Below are 13,204 nucleotides of genomic sequence, written 5' to 3' on the forward strand. Positions count from 1 at the left end.
AGGTGCATGCTGCTTGCACACACCATTGTAAGTGCCGTGCACTCCCTCTGCGTCTTGATGTTACTTTTGTCAGCAATTTAATTGGCCCCTAATCATGGATCACTTTGTTCTGAAAAAAAGCATGATAAAGGAGGAGAATCAAGTGCAATGTAGATAATCTTCTTGGAGTCATAGTGCACAGGCCCAGTTTCAATCTTGCCACCCACTAAGGGGGGATATGATAGAGGTCTATGAAATCATGAGTGGTGTAGAGAAAGTGAATAAGGAAAAGTTATTTACTTATTCCCATAATATAAGAACTAGGGCCACCAAATGAAATTAATGGGCAGCAGGTTTAAAACAAATAAAAGGACGTTCTTCTTCACACGGTGCATAGTCAACCTGTGGAACTCCTTGCCTGAGGAGGTTGTGAAGGCTAGGACTATAACAGGGTTTAAAAGAGAACTAGATAAATTCATGGAGGTTAAGTCCATAAATGGCTATTAGCCAGTATGGGTAAGGAATGGTGTCCCCAGCTTCTGTTTGTCAGAGGGTGGAGATGGATGGCAAGAAAGAGATCGCCTGTTCGATTCACTCCCTCTGGGGCACATGGCATTGGCCACTGTTGGCAGACAGGATACTGGGCTAGATGGACCTTTGGTCTGACCCAGTATGGCCATTCTTATGTTCTTATGTTCACTGAGATGAAGAAGGGCCACTCATGAGACCTGCTCACTAGCTTTGGGTGCCCCTCACTGCTTTAGACAGGGTTCCTGGCTTTGGGCCTCTAGGCACACACTCCTGGGGTAGCCCTCATGTCTTGCACCCTTCTTGGGAAGGGGGATCCCCACTGATCCTGTTGCCTCCTAGTACCTGACACGCATGCGATATCCCCAACAACTCCTTCCACATCCCCCAGAATCCCACCACAGGTGCAGGCCTTCTGGTTCGCTGTTTGCCTCTTTGGGGGACACACGATGATTAATGCCAGACAGACGGACTTTGCACAAAAATGCTGATGCATCACTAGCAATGCTTCGCAGCATGAGAACTACATAGATTGCTGCAAAATAATGAACACACCTATAAGCCTTTCCTTACCCCACCGTTCTGGAAAGTTCTTTGGACTTGGGGCGACTTCCTCAGAGGTGTCCACCAGCCTTTTCCTGTGGTACACGACTACTCCTCAGAATCGCAGAGTCTTTTCAGCTAGCGAGCTTTCTCTGACCCTGGTTGTTTACACAGTTAAACTGGATACCCTCTGCTACAGAAGTCCTGCCCAGCTCCTCCCCTTCTTCCCCAAAGCTTCCTGTACATACAGAAGACAAGCCCAAGAGGGAACAATGCTCTACAGCTGTAGTGCTCACACTTTTCCTGACACGCCCCTGCTTGCCAATAATGGAATCTCTCCATGCCCCGCCCCCCTCCATTACCTCCGCAGAGGCGCTCAGGCTAACGACGTAGCTGGGGGGCACAACTGGGGATGGGAAGGAGCTGGGATTAGAGGCAGATATGAGCTGGGGAGAAGCAGGGGGCGAAGCAGAGCTGCAATTGGAGTCAGAACTGGGCTGAGAGCAGAGCAGGGCTAAGTGAGGCTCCCTCCTCATCCCCTTGTGTTCTTGCCTGGACTGCCTCAAAAACAGTCCACCGTACCCACCTTCTGGGAGCTCACACCACTGCACTTCAGACTACCCGCATCGCCTCTGCCTCATGCTATGGAACCCACATCATTTGCCCTACTTATGGAGCCTAGCATGCCATTGTAACATTAGGGGAATTTTGTTACAGCAAAGAGTCGATTTAAATAACTGCAGCTGATCTTATCTGTGTTAAATAAAGTTGAAAAAGACATAGTGTCTGCTCTTTTGCAGGCCAAGTCAGCTGTATGATCAGCTGAAAATATTAAGACTATTGAGAGCATCAGCTATTGTTTCTTTAATTAACTGATTGTTCCCCTTCTTTTGATAGTGATCTTAGATAGAACAATTGTTCTGTCTAGTTAGTATGCTATGGTGATGGAAGTGTAAGGGGACTGTTACCCCTTACTAAAACTCTGTGGGAGTTTTTTGGTTTGCCAGCTCCCAGTTTCAGAAGGGGAAGGGTTCATGAGACTGACAGACCCCAGAGACAATGGAAAGCAGCCAACACTCCAGCTCAGCCTGATTGACAGGTTGGAAAGGCCAGTGAGGAAGGGGAGAGGCCAGGCCCCATCCTCCCTGTGAGCTGGGATTGTTCTGGCTCTCTCTGAGCAAACAGAGAGCTGAGACACAGCCCAAGGAGTGCAAGCTGTGTGCAGAAGAAGTCCTGCAAAAGGAACAGGGAGCTGAGAGACAGCCCAAGGAGTGCAAGCTGTGTGCTGAGGGGCAGTTTTTGCAGCAGCTGAGCCTGACACACACAGCTCAAGGAGCGCAGTCCCTGTGTTGAGCAGCAGACTGGCAGTGCTCAGAGAGCCAAAAGGGACAGAGAAGCAACACAAGGAGCTGGAACTGGCCAAGCAGCACAGCCTGCAGCTGGATGTGGTGAGCAGCTGGGAACTGCAAAGTGTGGGGAGAGACTCTGGACTGGAAGAGGGGTCTGGCCACTTAGAGCTTGAGGCTGTGTGGTCACTGCCAGAGCAAGCATGTCCAGCCTGCAGCCCCCCCTGCAGCACATCCAAGGCCTCTAAGGGGCCTCTAAGGAAGAGACTGTGAACTGTCCTTACACTCTGCAGGCTGCTGTTTTGATGTCCCTGTGCTACAGAGCAGGGCTGTGTGTTCTCATTTAACCATTCTCATTGTTTCTTATTCTATTCTCTTTAATCAGTTGATGTTTAATAAATTGTATTTGCTTTGAACCTTATGCAGTGATCACTGGGCCAAGAAGGCCTGCAGTGTAAAGAGAGCACCTCGGAGTGGGGACACCCTAACTCCCGCCCCTAGTGACTACAAGGTCGGGGATTAAGCCCCAGGAAACCTGGGCCCAGCCTTGTTGGGGTTTCAAGGGCTCTGCTACTCAGGAGAGGGGAGGGGGAGCCCTCAGGATCAGGGAGGCCGTGGGGTAAAGGAAGTGGGAGCGGGGACTCAGATCCTTTTGCTGGTCCATTTCACCGGGGTGTATAGAAGCCAGGAAAGTTCCCCACAATAGCGGGACCATTCCCCCGCTTACAGAAGCATTATAAATATAATTATTAAGCCATATACTGTTAATTTCACTTTTGCATAGGCTCATGATACAATCTCAGGCAAACTTCCCTCTCTCCCATCCCAGCCCATTTCTTCAACATGAACCATTTGATGTCTCACAGGGCACTTTCACTCCATCTAGGTGAAGGTGCTACATCATCACTGTTTAGAGTTAGTCCTGGCATCTCTCCTGCCCAGATTTTGCAGGTGTTCATTCTAGTTACTGCTACACTCATTCCTTTGCCCCCATCTGCTCTCATTTTACCACTATTACTTTCCATCACAGATGATAAATGCCACTGAAATGAGGACGCCAGTGCCAATCTGCAAACACCTCTACTTCATGTGCCTACACTGCCTCTACAGCAACCTCTGTACTACAAGATTCTCTACTAAAACACTCCTGATGTGCTGCTGTTCGAAACAGCAGTTCGCAAAGCACACGGTGGCCACTCAGTGTGTGGCCAGCTAGAGCGTCTTAGATTGACACCCCAGCTTGCTGTGCACTAAGTCTCTGAGTACACATGCCCTGAGATATAATTGTTCCTTAATTCCCCAAACCTTGTAATAGCATTAGCATTTCACTCTTTACAATACCTTTGTATAACATTTAAACCCTGAAACACCCGAGGGAAGGATTACAGAGGGAACTGGGTATAGTTCTACTGTAAAAACAGAACCAGGCTATATAACACTCTTCCATCAGGCAAAGTTACTTTGCTCAATAATTCCTTAGTGCAGCAATATTGTAATTCACTGGGGTGTAAGGGAAATCCTCTGGTGCTGAATTTACAAAAAACGAGGTCAATGATTCTTATAAATCATCTTATTTCATGCTGTCTATAAATAACCAGCATCCCAGACAAGGAAGGAGCAGGCTCATATTTTTAGTGTTGCATTTGTGCTGAAGGCTTTGGGAATTTCCATTCCCTTTCATCTATTTCTGGGCTAGATTTATGCTGCTTTCTCTTTCTAATCCATCTCCACTGCCTGTGTGTTCTTTGTCGTGTAAGTTGGCCAACACCAAGTTCAGTGTTCTCCAGGCACTTTCAAAGATTTATAGAATTGCTTATAAGCTCCTTGGATAAAAATGGTTAGCGGACTGATACCTCTCTTTTACTAGCCTTGTCTGCATAGCATGTACCTAGCTGCAGGGAACTGAGAACAATGTATAGACCTAAGACTTGCCCTGTGCAAGGCACAGATACTCTTAGGGTGTCGCACTGTAGATGAATTCATTTTATTTGGGAATTGGATGACAGAGCTGTCATTTGATGTAGGCCTGCTTTTCTAACCTGGCTGTAATGCAAGTGGAGGTGGCTGTATTTCCTCATTAACTCAGTCTGAATTCCCCACCTACTAAAAACAATACAGACCTGCATTCCTCAGTACACTCATTGTTGTGCCTGGGTTGGTGCTTTTTAGTTAAATCTGAGGGAGGAGGGAGTTGGAACAAGCAGCCAATCAGCAACGGGGAAAGAATGTCCTGCAAAACTGGACGGCCCAAACTGAGGGGGTTGTCAAACGCTGGCCCCGTAGTGTAACCACAGCAGCGTGAGTGGTGGAGGGGCTCTAGTCACCTCCCTAGATACCCATTGGAGACACTCACCAGTCAGCCCTGCAGCCATTTGCTCTTCTGTTGCCACACTCTACTTTTAGCACTGTCGCTTAATCAGAGCTAGCATGGGTACCTCATCTCACACTGGAAATTACACTTCCAGATCATGGCGTAGGCAGAGCCCAAATCACCCCAAGTTAAAGGCCATTTCAGAAGTGCTAACACTTGCCTCTCTGTGCCTGCGACCCCATCGACACACTCAAGATAATAATGTTTCCATGTGTCTTCTTTTGAATGTCGTGTTCAACGCTGTATCACGGGTCATTTATAGCGTTGAACGAACCAGGAGGACGAGTGTTCATCGTTCGGTGACTAGTCAATGACATTAGTTATGTCAGTAGGATAGTGCTAATCGCACAAGTCCAAGAAACATGTAACAGTAGCGCCATGGGAAGGCTGTCATCACGCTGCCATTTCCATGCTAGAGGGTACGTCTAGACTACCGCGTTTTGTCAACGGAAGTTTTGTCGACAGATACTGTCGACAAAACTTCCGTCGACAATTTGCGTCCAGACACATGGAGTTCTGTCGACAAAGCAAGCCGCTTTGTCGACAGAACTTCGTAGTCTGGACGCAACGTTACAGGCAATAACACCGTCTGTCGACAGAAGTCTGTCGACAGAAGGTGTTTTGCCTCGTAAAATAAGGTATACCAGCGTCGACAAAACCGCGGAGTTCTGTCGACGTTATGTCGACCGAACTCCGCGGTAGTGTAGACGCTGGTATTGTTTTGTTGACAAAAGTCCACTTTTGTCGACAAAACTAGGTAGTCTAGACACACCCAAAGAGATACATTGTGAGGTGTGAGTCCCTAAAATGTGCAAAGCACTTTAAAAGCAGTAGGTGCTGTAAAAGTGCAGTACTGTCCTTTACTTCTTTGTCTCTTGAATTTGAGGCCCTACTGAGTATTTTAGGCATTTCAGCACAGTTTGAAAATAATACATTTCGTTGTGTTTCAACCACTGAGCGCCTTCATGCATGAGGAAGAAGGAGAAAGGGTTTTAAAGAGGGTTGTGCTGCCAATATTTTAACAAGAGGCTCCCACAAAAAAAAAAAACCTCCTTTAAGTCTGTGAGGAAGCCTATGGACCAAGGGTGGAGGGCAGGTTGTGCATGCGAAAGGAGTGATATTTTCCCGTTTAATTCAAAACGCTTTCTCATACCCAAGGCGGGAAACAATGACATGCGGCAAACATATCAGTTGCACTGGTTCGGATCCTTTCTCCCTGTCGAGCACACAGAGTTCAGTAGATTCATGACACTCTGGGGTGTCTAAGTGCACTTGGAAATGGAGTGAAAACTGCTACCATTTAGGGCAGGGGTGGGGAGCCTTGGGCCCAGGGGGCCGGATGCAGCCCCCAACTTGCCTGGATCTGGCCCCCCAGGCTCAGGGATTCCCCTGCATTGGGGAGCCCACACTGGCACTCCAGCTCCCCTGCTACCCACCTACAGGGCTGGAGTATAGAAAATCTACTAGTCTAGGGCCCCCAGGCTCTGGTGTGCAAGGGGAATATAAGGAGTGTCTTTTTCCTTCTTCGGGGCTTTTCACTTTGCTTCTCATTTGTGTGGCCCCCGACTGATTGTTCTATGGGTCAGCGGGCCCCCACCCAAAAAAAGTTTCCCCACCCGATTTAGGGGCTGCAGGGGTGCCCTCCCCACTGAGATATTGTGAAATCCCCTGCTGCTTGGTGCAATCCAAAGGCAAAAGCATTTGCTCCTCAGATGTATGTTTGGCTCACAAGTCATGCCCAGCAGAAACAGTTAACAATAGCCAAAGGGTGGGGGGGGGGGGAACTCTTCTATGGAAATCATCTCCACCCTCCTTTCAATGTGGCAGCAGAACTCACTGCTCACTGGTTAAAGCACTTGGAAGAGCTCACGGAAGAATGAGAGCCCCTGCCCATTGCTAACCATATTTTCCTTTCCTGGTCAGTACTGACAAACAGCCCCTCCCTTTGATTTGCAGCTAACATAGGGATGCAGCTTCATTTGTTGTTTCAGGTAAGGATTTCGTTTGGCTAGTCACCACCAAACACCTGCTAAAGCAAAAACAAAGTACTTGGAGCTACATTGTGAAACTGAACACAAGCTGACGTCAAGTGTTGAAAATAACTGTTCTGTCAGAGTGGGATCCATGTAACCAAGCTCCCCTGAAAGTGACAAGGCACCTTTAAGGGACACACATGGCATCTTGCACAGGAAAACAATGTCGCGAGTCTAGACAATCAGTGCTATTCTAAGCATTTCACAAATCCAGATTCTGCATCCTATGTCTGCTAAGGGTTATCACATGCTGCCCTTCCATTTCTCTTCTGGACGTTACCTTACTTCACTGTTTATATAAGCTTGTGATACTGTTTATTTCTATACCAATCTATCGCACTCTAATGGGGAAGAGTTAGGTAGAAATTTTCCCTATGGGCAGGTTATCCTATAACCACCTCCTGCATATCTTGCATCTTTTCTGAAGCAGCTGGTACTGGACTCTTTTGGAGAGGTGTTTTTGCATTTAATTCAGAATATTTTGTCATCATCAAAGCCAAAGAGAGAAACAGCACATTGGACGAGATAGGCCGCTGCTGCTATCTGGTATCACACCAGGCAATGCCTACGTTTCTGTGTATTAATTGGCTAGTAATTTAGCTGGGACCTTTAAGAGTGCCTTTGGTTCTCCAAAGCAGTGAAAAGTTTACTGAGAGTTCCCCTCCTTTCTTTTCCACTTACAAGCAGAGTATTGAATTCCATCCATTGGATCCTACTTTCGTGTCATGTATGAGAATTCCATGTGGCTTCAGGTACAATAGCCTAAGGCAGGTTGCAAAAAAGAGTTATGGGATGGCATCAGCCATCTACCTCTCTGCTCTCCCAGTGAAGAAGGAAGTTGCTGGTAATGTGCAGCTGGTGTCTCTTTTGAGAGTTTAGTTAAGTTCCATATGTATGGGTAGCAGTGAGAATGATAACCCCACTGTGGTTTTTCCATGAGGAAATGGACCAGAAGAAGGAAGGAAGGAAACCTCATCAGGATGCTGCTGGACTGGAGGGAGGTTTTGAACACTGGACGGATGTTTCTGAAGCAGCTTTAACAATATAGACAAATAAAAATTGCATAGGCCCACAGGATCTGTAGGCCATTTTGATGGGAATGTGGAATTCCTCACCAATGTTTTTAGATCCTGTGGAGCTACATAACACACACCAGAGAACTGGACTGTATCTGCTGTCCTGAGAGCAATAGGAGGAGAACTTTCACACTATTACATAATCTGAGGCAACCAAAGAGACCAGAGACATCCTCATAGAAGGGAATGTGCATGTGGTTCGGTCATGCTTTCCTCTAGAGCTATTAGTGTTTGCCCTTGAAAGGTACATGACCATGATGCTTAATTGACAGAGCCAGTGATCTAGGGCACCTCTGTCTGCCCAGTTCACCCTCCAAAAAGCTACACAAACATTCAATCATCATGGTTTGCACAGAGCAGCTAGTGCATGACAATTAACCTTCGTTTATATACTGTTATAACAAAACTTGCAAAGCTACAGTTCACACTTCTGCAAATAAGCCTGTATCACATCTCATGACTTGATAAGACACATGCTGGTTTTGGTTTACTGAAATCAGTGAGGATATGTCCAAGAACATATGGTGCAAGTGCAACAGGCAAAAGCAAATGAATAGCAGGATATAAACCATCAAACAGGGTTTCTGAACCTGGAAAAGTAGCTGAAGTTCATGGATATGCTACATGCTATGATCACTGCTGTGACCACTGTCTGCAGAGGGGCACACAGAGGCTACATCTACACTACATGCTTCTTGTGCAAGAAGCCTTTTGCACAAGAGTTTTTGCACAAAAACTTCTTCAGCAAGAGCACGTCCACACCTCAAAGCACATCACAAAAGCTATGCGCTTTTGCACAAGAAAGCATCCACACTGCATGGATGCTCTTGCGCAAGAAAGCTCTGATGGCCATTCACAGAATGGCCATCCGAGCACCTATGCTTTTTCCCATAGGCGTTTCTTGTGCAAGAAACCCCTCTGGAGCATCCAAACTTGTCTTCTTGTGCAATAGCTGTAGCGCAAAAGGGAGTAATGCCTCGTAAAAGGAGGTTTACCTACACTGGCAAAAGCCCTCTCTTCTGCCATTTAACTGTTGATTTACTTGTGCAAAAGCGCATTTGAGGTGTGGACGCTCCACGGGTTTTTGCACAAAAACCTTGTAGTGTAGAAGTAGCCAGAGTCATCTCTCACATTGCAGAGACATGCTGATCATCTCTTAGCCGGAGCTGTGATAGCTTCAATGGAAAATTCACCTCTGATGTCTGTTTCACAAGCACCATGCCTGTGATACGATGGAAGTTCTTGTTCCAAAACATCACAATGTTGCTATTATAAGTGTATGTCTCATGCCAGGTAGAGTTGGCAGCGACAAGGGACGGGTTCACTATCTAGGGGTTCCATTTTAACAATAAAACACACAACTCGCTCGAACCCACAGCCAGTAATCTGGGAAAATTACACCTCACCTCTGGAGCTTCCAATACCGCACCTCTCATAAGCATTGAGTCAGTAGAAAAGAAGGTTGTAATAAAAAGGGGAGAGTAACCCAGCATTGAGTTGGGAAAGTGCCGCAAACAGGATTCAGAAGCATATGACGAATACACCCAACCACAGTATGTTGGGCACTGTCCCTTGCCTCAGGTTGTCACTCTGCAGTAAAAAAGTCCAAACAAACAAAAGGTCCTTTAATGTGCCCCTCCCTTCACCGCACCCAGAGTTCTTGTCCATGGTCAGGGAAGACGCAGAGTTCAAAGCGGCCTTACAGAGTGTGAAAGGTGAGGGTCCAGTGGTGCCTAGGACCCTTATGCAGACCCCAGACTATTAGTAATAACTCCTGTCCCCACCTTATTGACTGGGCTGTCGCCCCCTCTGCTCTGTGCTTGGTGAACACTGTGCAGGCGAAGGAGAACCTCTGCCACAGGACATGCCAAGCACAGTTCTGCTCCTCTTCATTCATATAATACTTTATTACCCCGGCCCCTCCAATCACAAAGTGCCTGGCAAGCAATCCAACACCAGCCAAAAGGGATCACTTGGGCAGAGCAACTCCACCATGCTGTGCATGCAGAGTGGGCATATCAATCCAAACAAGGTCAATTCCTGAAGCCTTCTCCCCCAGTTCCTCACTAGATGTCAGAGGAGAAGCTCTTCCAGACTCAGTCTACGTAAGGGTCAGAAGACCTCCCAATTATTTGACTCGTCATCGACAGACTCCCAAAAACGGGGGTTACCAAAACCATCCACGGGGAAAGCCAGAATTCAAAGTACAGCAGCTACCTGTATCCTAATTTACATTCACATGAACAAACTAAATCTACTAGAGAGAGAGAACTATGTTACATAGTGGTAGTGTGTTCAAGAAACATATTTCCTCAAATGACGGGGGGGGGGAATCCAAGATTGTTCAACAAAAAGGAGCAAAAACTGCATATACTTGGGAGAATTAAGAAAGAGAGCAACCTGCCACGGGACAAGGAGTGGACAGTAAAACACAGACAAACACAGGGAATAAAACTCTTAGCATGCTGGGTACTCAAGACAAAACAAAGAGGAAATTTTCGAAAGGAGTCTAAGACTCTGTGCCTCTCAGGAGTCACTGATTTCAATGAATTAGTGCACTAGTGAAAATTGTACCGTGTGCCAATATATGGCTGATTCCTAAGAGATGTCTGGCTCATTTACACTTTGGCTACAGTTCCATAGCTTGTTATTCCAACACTATAATAAGTAGTTGAATAGAAAATTTTGTCCTTTCTCCCCCCCCCCTTACCTGTCTTCTTGAAAGGTAATAGGATGGCATCAACTGTTTTCTGTCTGTTATCTCTGTAGAAGAAAAGCCAACAACAAATGAAGTGGCTGTTGCTGACCTACAGCTGATGTGCCTCATTTCATAGCATCATAAAACTAGAAGGAACCTCTAGAGGTCATCAAGCCCAGCCCCCTGCACTCTTGGTAAAACCAAGAACAAGCTAGACCTGTGGTTCTCAACTGGTGGTCTATGGTGACTTTTTCGATGGTCCACAGAAACATTGTCCAAAGTCACATGGCATGAGCAGGCGCTGCCGTTAGGCTGTTTTACGCCGTGTTCACAAGCACGCGGCGCATCATCCATAGTGTCACCTAGGACACAACTGCATTGTGTTGCCAGTAACTTCCATCTGAGGCGCTGAGCGTCAGTGTAGCTGCCGCCATTGTGCTGAGCGGTTGCTGTGTTGTTCTTCCTTTGCGACATGTGCTGGAGGTGGTCCACGAAAATTTGTTGATTGGCCTGATGGTCTATGGACTGAAATGAGTTGAGAACCACTGATCTAGACCATCCCTGACAAGTAGGTATATAATCTGCTCTTAAAAATCTACAATGATGGAGATTCCACAACCTCCCTAGGCAATTTATTCTAGGGCTTAACCACCCTGACAGGGCATTTTTCCTAATGTCTAGCCTACCCATGCTGCAATATAAGCCCCTTGTCCCATCCTCAGAGGTTAAGGAAAATAATTTTTCACCCTCCTCTTTCTAACTATCTTTTACATACTTGAAAGTTATCATCATGTTTCCTCTCAGACTTTTCTTTTCCAGACCAAACAATCCCAGTTCTTTCAATCTTCCCTCATAGGTCATATTTTCTAGACCCTTCCTCATTTTTGTGGCTCTTCTCTGGACCTTCTCCAATTTTTTCACATCTTTCCTGAAATACGGCACCCAAAACTGGAAACAATTCTGAAGCTGAAGCCTAATCAGTATGGAGTAGAGCAGAAGAATTGCTTCTTGTGTCTTGTTTACAACACTCCTCTAATGCATCTCAAAATGTTTGCTTCTTCCCACCCAAAAAAACCCAAACAGTGTTACACTGTTGACTTACATTTCCCCAAGCTTCTTGCTTTTCCACCTCTCTAGCTACACTCTTCCCTCAGGGCTAGAATCCCAGGGCTCTCCTGATCAGCTGGGCTTCCTCCTTCATTATCAGTTGCTCATCAAGCCAAATTCCCCCTCAGGTGTTTCCTATCAGGTTAACTGACCTTTTATGGGCCTCGTTAATGCTTACCAGTCTAGGATGAGGTCAACTGCCCATCATAGTTCCCCACCACAGCAAGATTAATTTCTGAAATGTTGTGGGTATTTTTCCTCTGAAAAAGATCCATCATGTAAAATCATCAGCTAGGGTGTGTATGATAATTCTGAGTCATACATCTTCTCAACATGAATCATTAATCTTTCCCAGTGTTCATTAATATTAGAAGACTAGCAAATAAGTACCAAAGTTAGTCCTCCCCAACATGCATGAGAGTCCCTTCACCTGACTGTTTTAATTTTGAACAACACTGCTCTAAGATGTGACTATCCTGCACCTGCTTAAAATCTTTTCCTCCTGAATAATGGGGGCGGGGGAGAGTTGAACTCTCTCCCCACTTGAACTTTATGATTTAAGAACATTAGTTGGATAACTAACCTCTATTAGAGCAGAAGATATTTTGGATGAAACTATGTTGATTACTGAGATCAAATTATAAAGGGTATTGTCCAAAACGTCTATTATAAAATCTGGTGAATATCCTGGAAAATGTTTGACATCCCCCCACCGTCCCCAGGATTGCACTACTATGTTCAAAGTATGTGTGAAGCACAACAATTTGTAATAATCATAGAATCCTAGGGCTGTAAGAGACCACAGGAGGCCATCAAGTCCAGCCCCCTGCCCAAAGCAGGACCAATCCCAACTAAATCATCCCACACAGGACTTTGTCAAGCCGAGACTTAAAAACCTCTAGGGATGGAGATTCCATCACCTCCCTAGGGAACCCAGTCCAATGCTTCACCACTGTCCTAAGGTACGGCTGCACTGTGGGTTTTTTCCTGAAGAAGGTATGCAAATTGCGCTCGTATTTGCATATCTTCTTCCGTTTTTTTTTCTGGAAGAGGATTTTCCGATATTTGGCCCACCTACATGGGGCCAAATATCGGGGGGAAAACCCTCTTTTGGAAGCCCCCTGTACACCTTGTTACAGTGGGGGAGATTTAGGTTGTATATTAGGAAAAACTATTTCACTAGGAGGACGGTGAAGTAGTGGAATAGGTTACCTAGGGAGGTGGTGGAAACTCCATCCCTAGAGGTTTTTAAGTCTTGGCTTAACAAAGCCCTGGCTGGGATGATTTAGTTGGGATTGGTCCTGCTTTGGGCAGGGGGCTGGACTTGACCTCCTGAGGTCTCTTCCAGTCCTATGATACTATGATTCTATTGGCACTGAAAAAAAACACATTGAAAAAGGAGAGATTGAGCAAAAAAGTAATGCTTTTGCAGTGATCCATATTGAGGATTACCCACTTCCAAATACATCGTTTAATGGCACTGGAATTAAGGAAGAAAAAAAACCTAAGCAGAGTAAATACCA

The 13,204-nt window shown here is 46.0% G+C and overlaps 1 protein-coding gene across 1 annotated transcript in view; it reads left to right on the forward strand.

Annotated features, from left to right (window-relative positions):
• The window catches only part of RHOJ (ras homolog family member J), a 99,478-nt gene that overhangs the window by 49,800 nt on the left and 36,474 nt on the right, over nt 1-13,204 (forward strand). The gene's annotated exons all lie outside the window — the stretch shown is intronic.

Source organism: Pelodiscus sinensis, chromosome 4 (assembly GCF_049634645.1).
Source record: "Pelodiscus sinensis isolate JC-2024 chromosome 4, ASM4963464v1, whole genome shotgun sequence".
NCBI classification, from domain to species: domain Eukaryota; kingdom Metazoa; phylum Chordata; order Testudines; family Trionychidae; genus Pelodiscus; species Pelodiscus sinensis.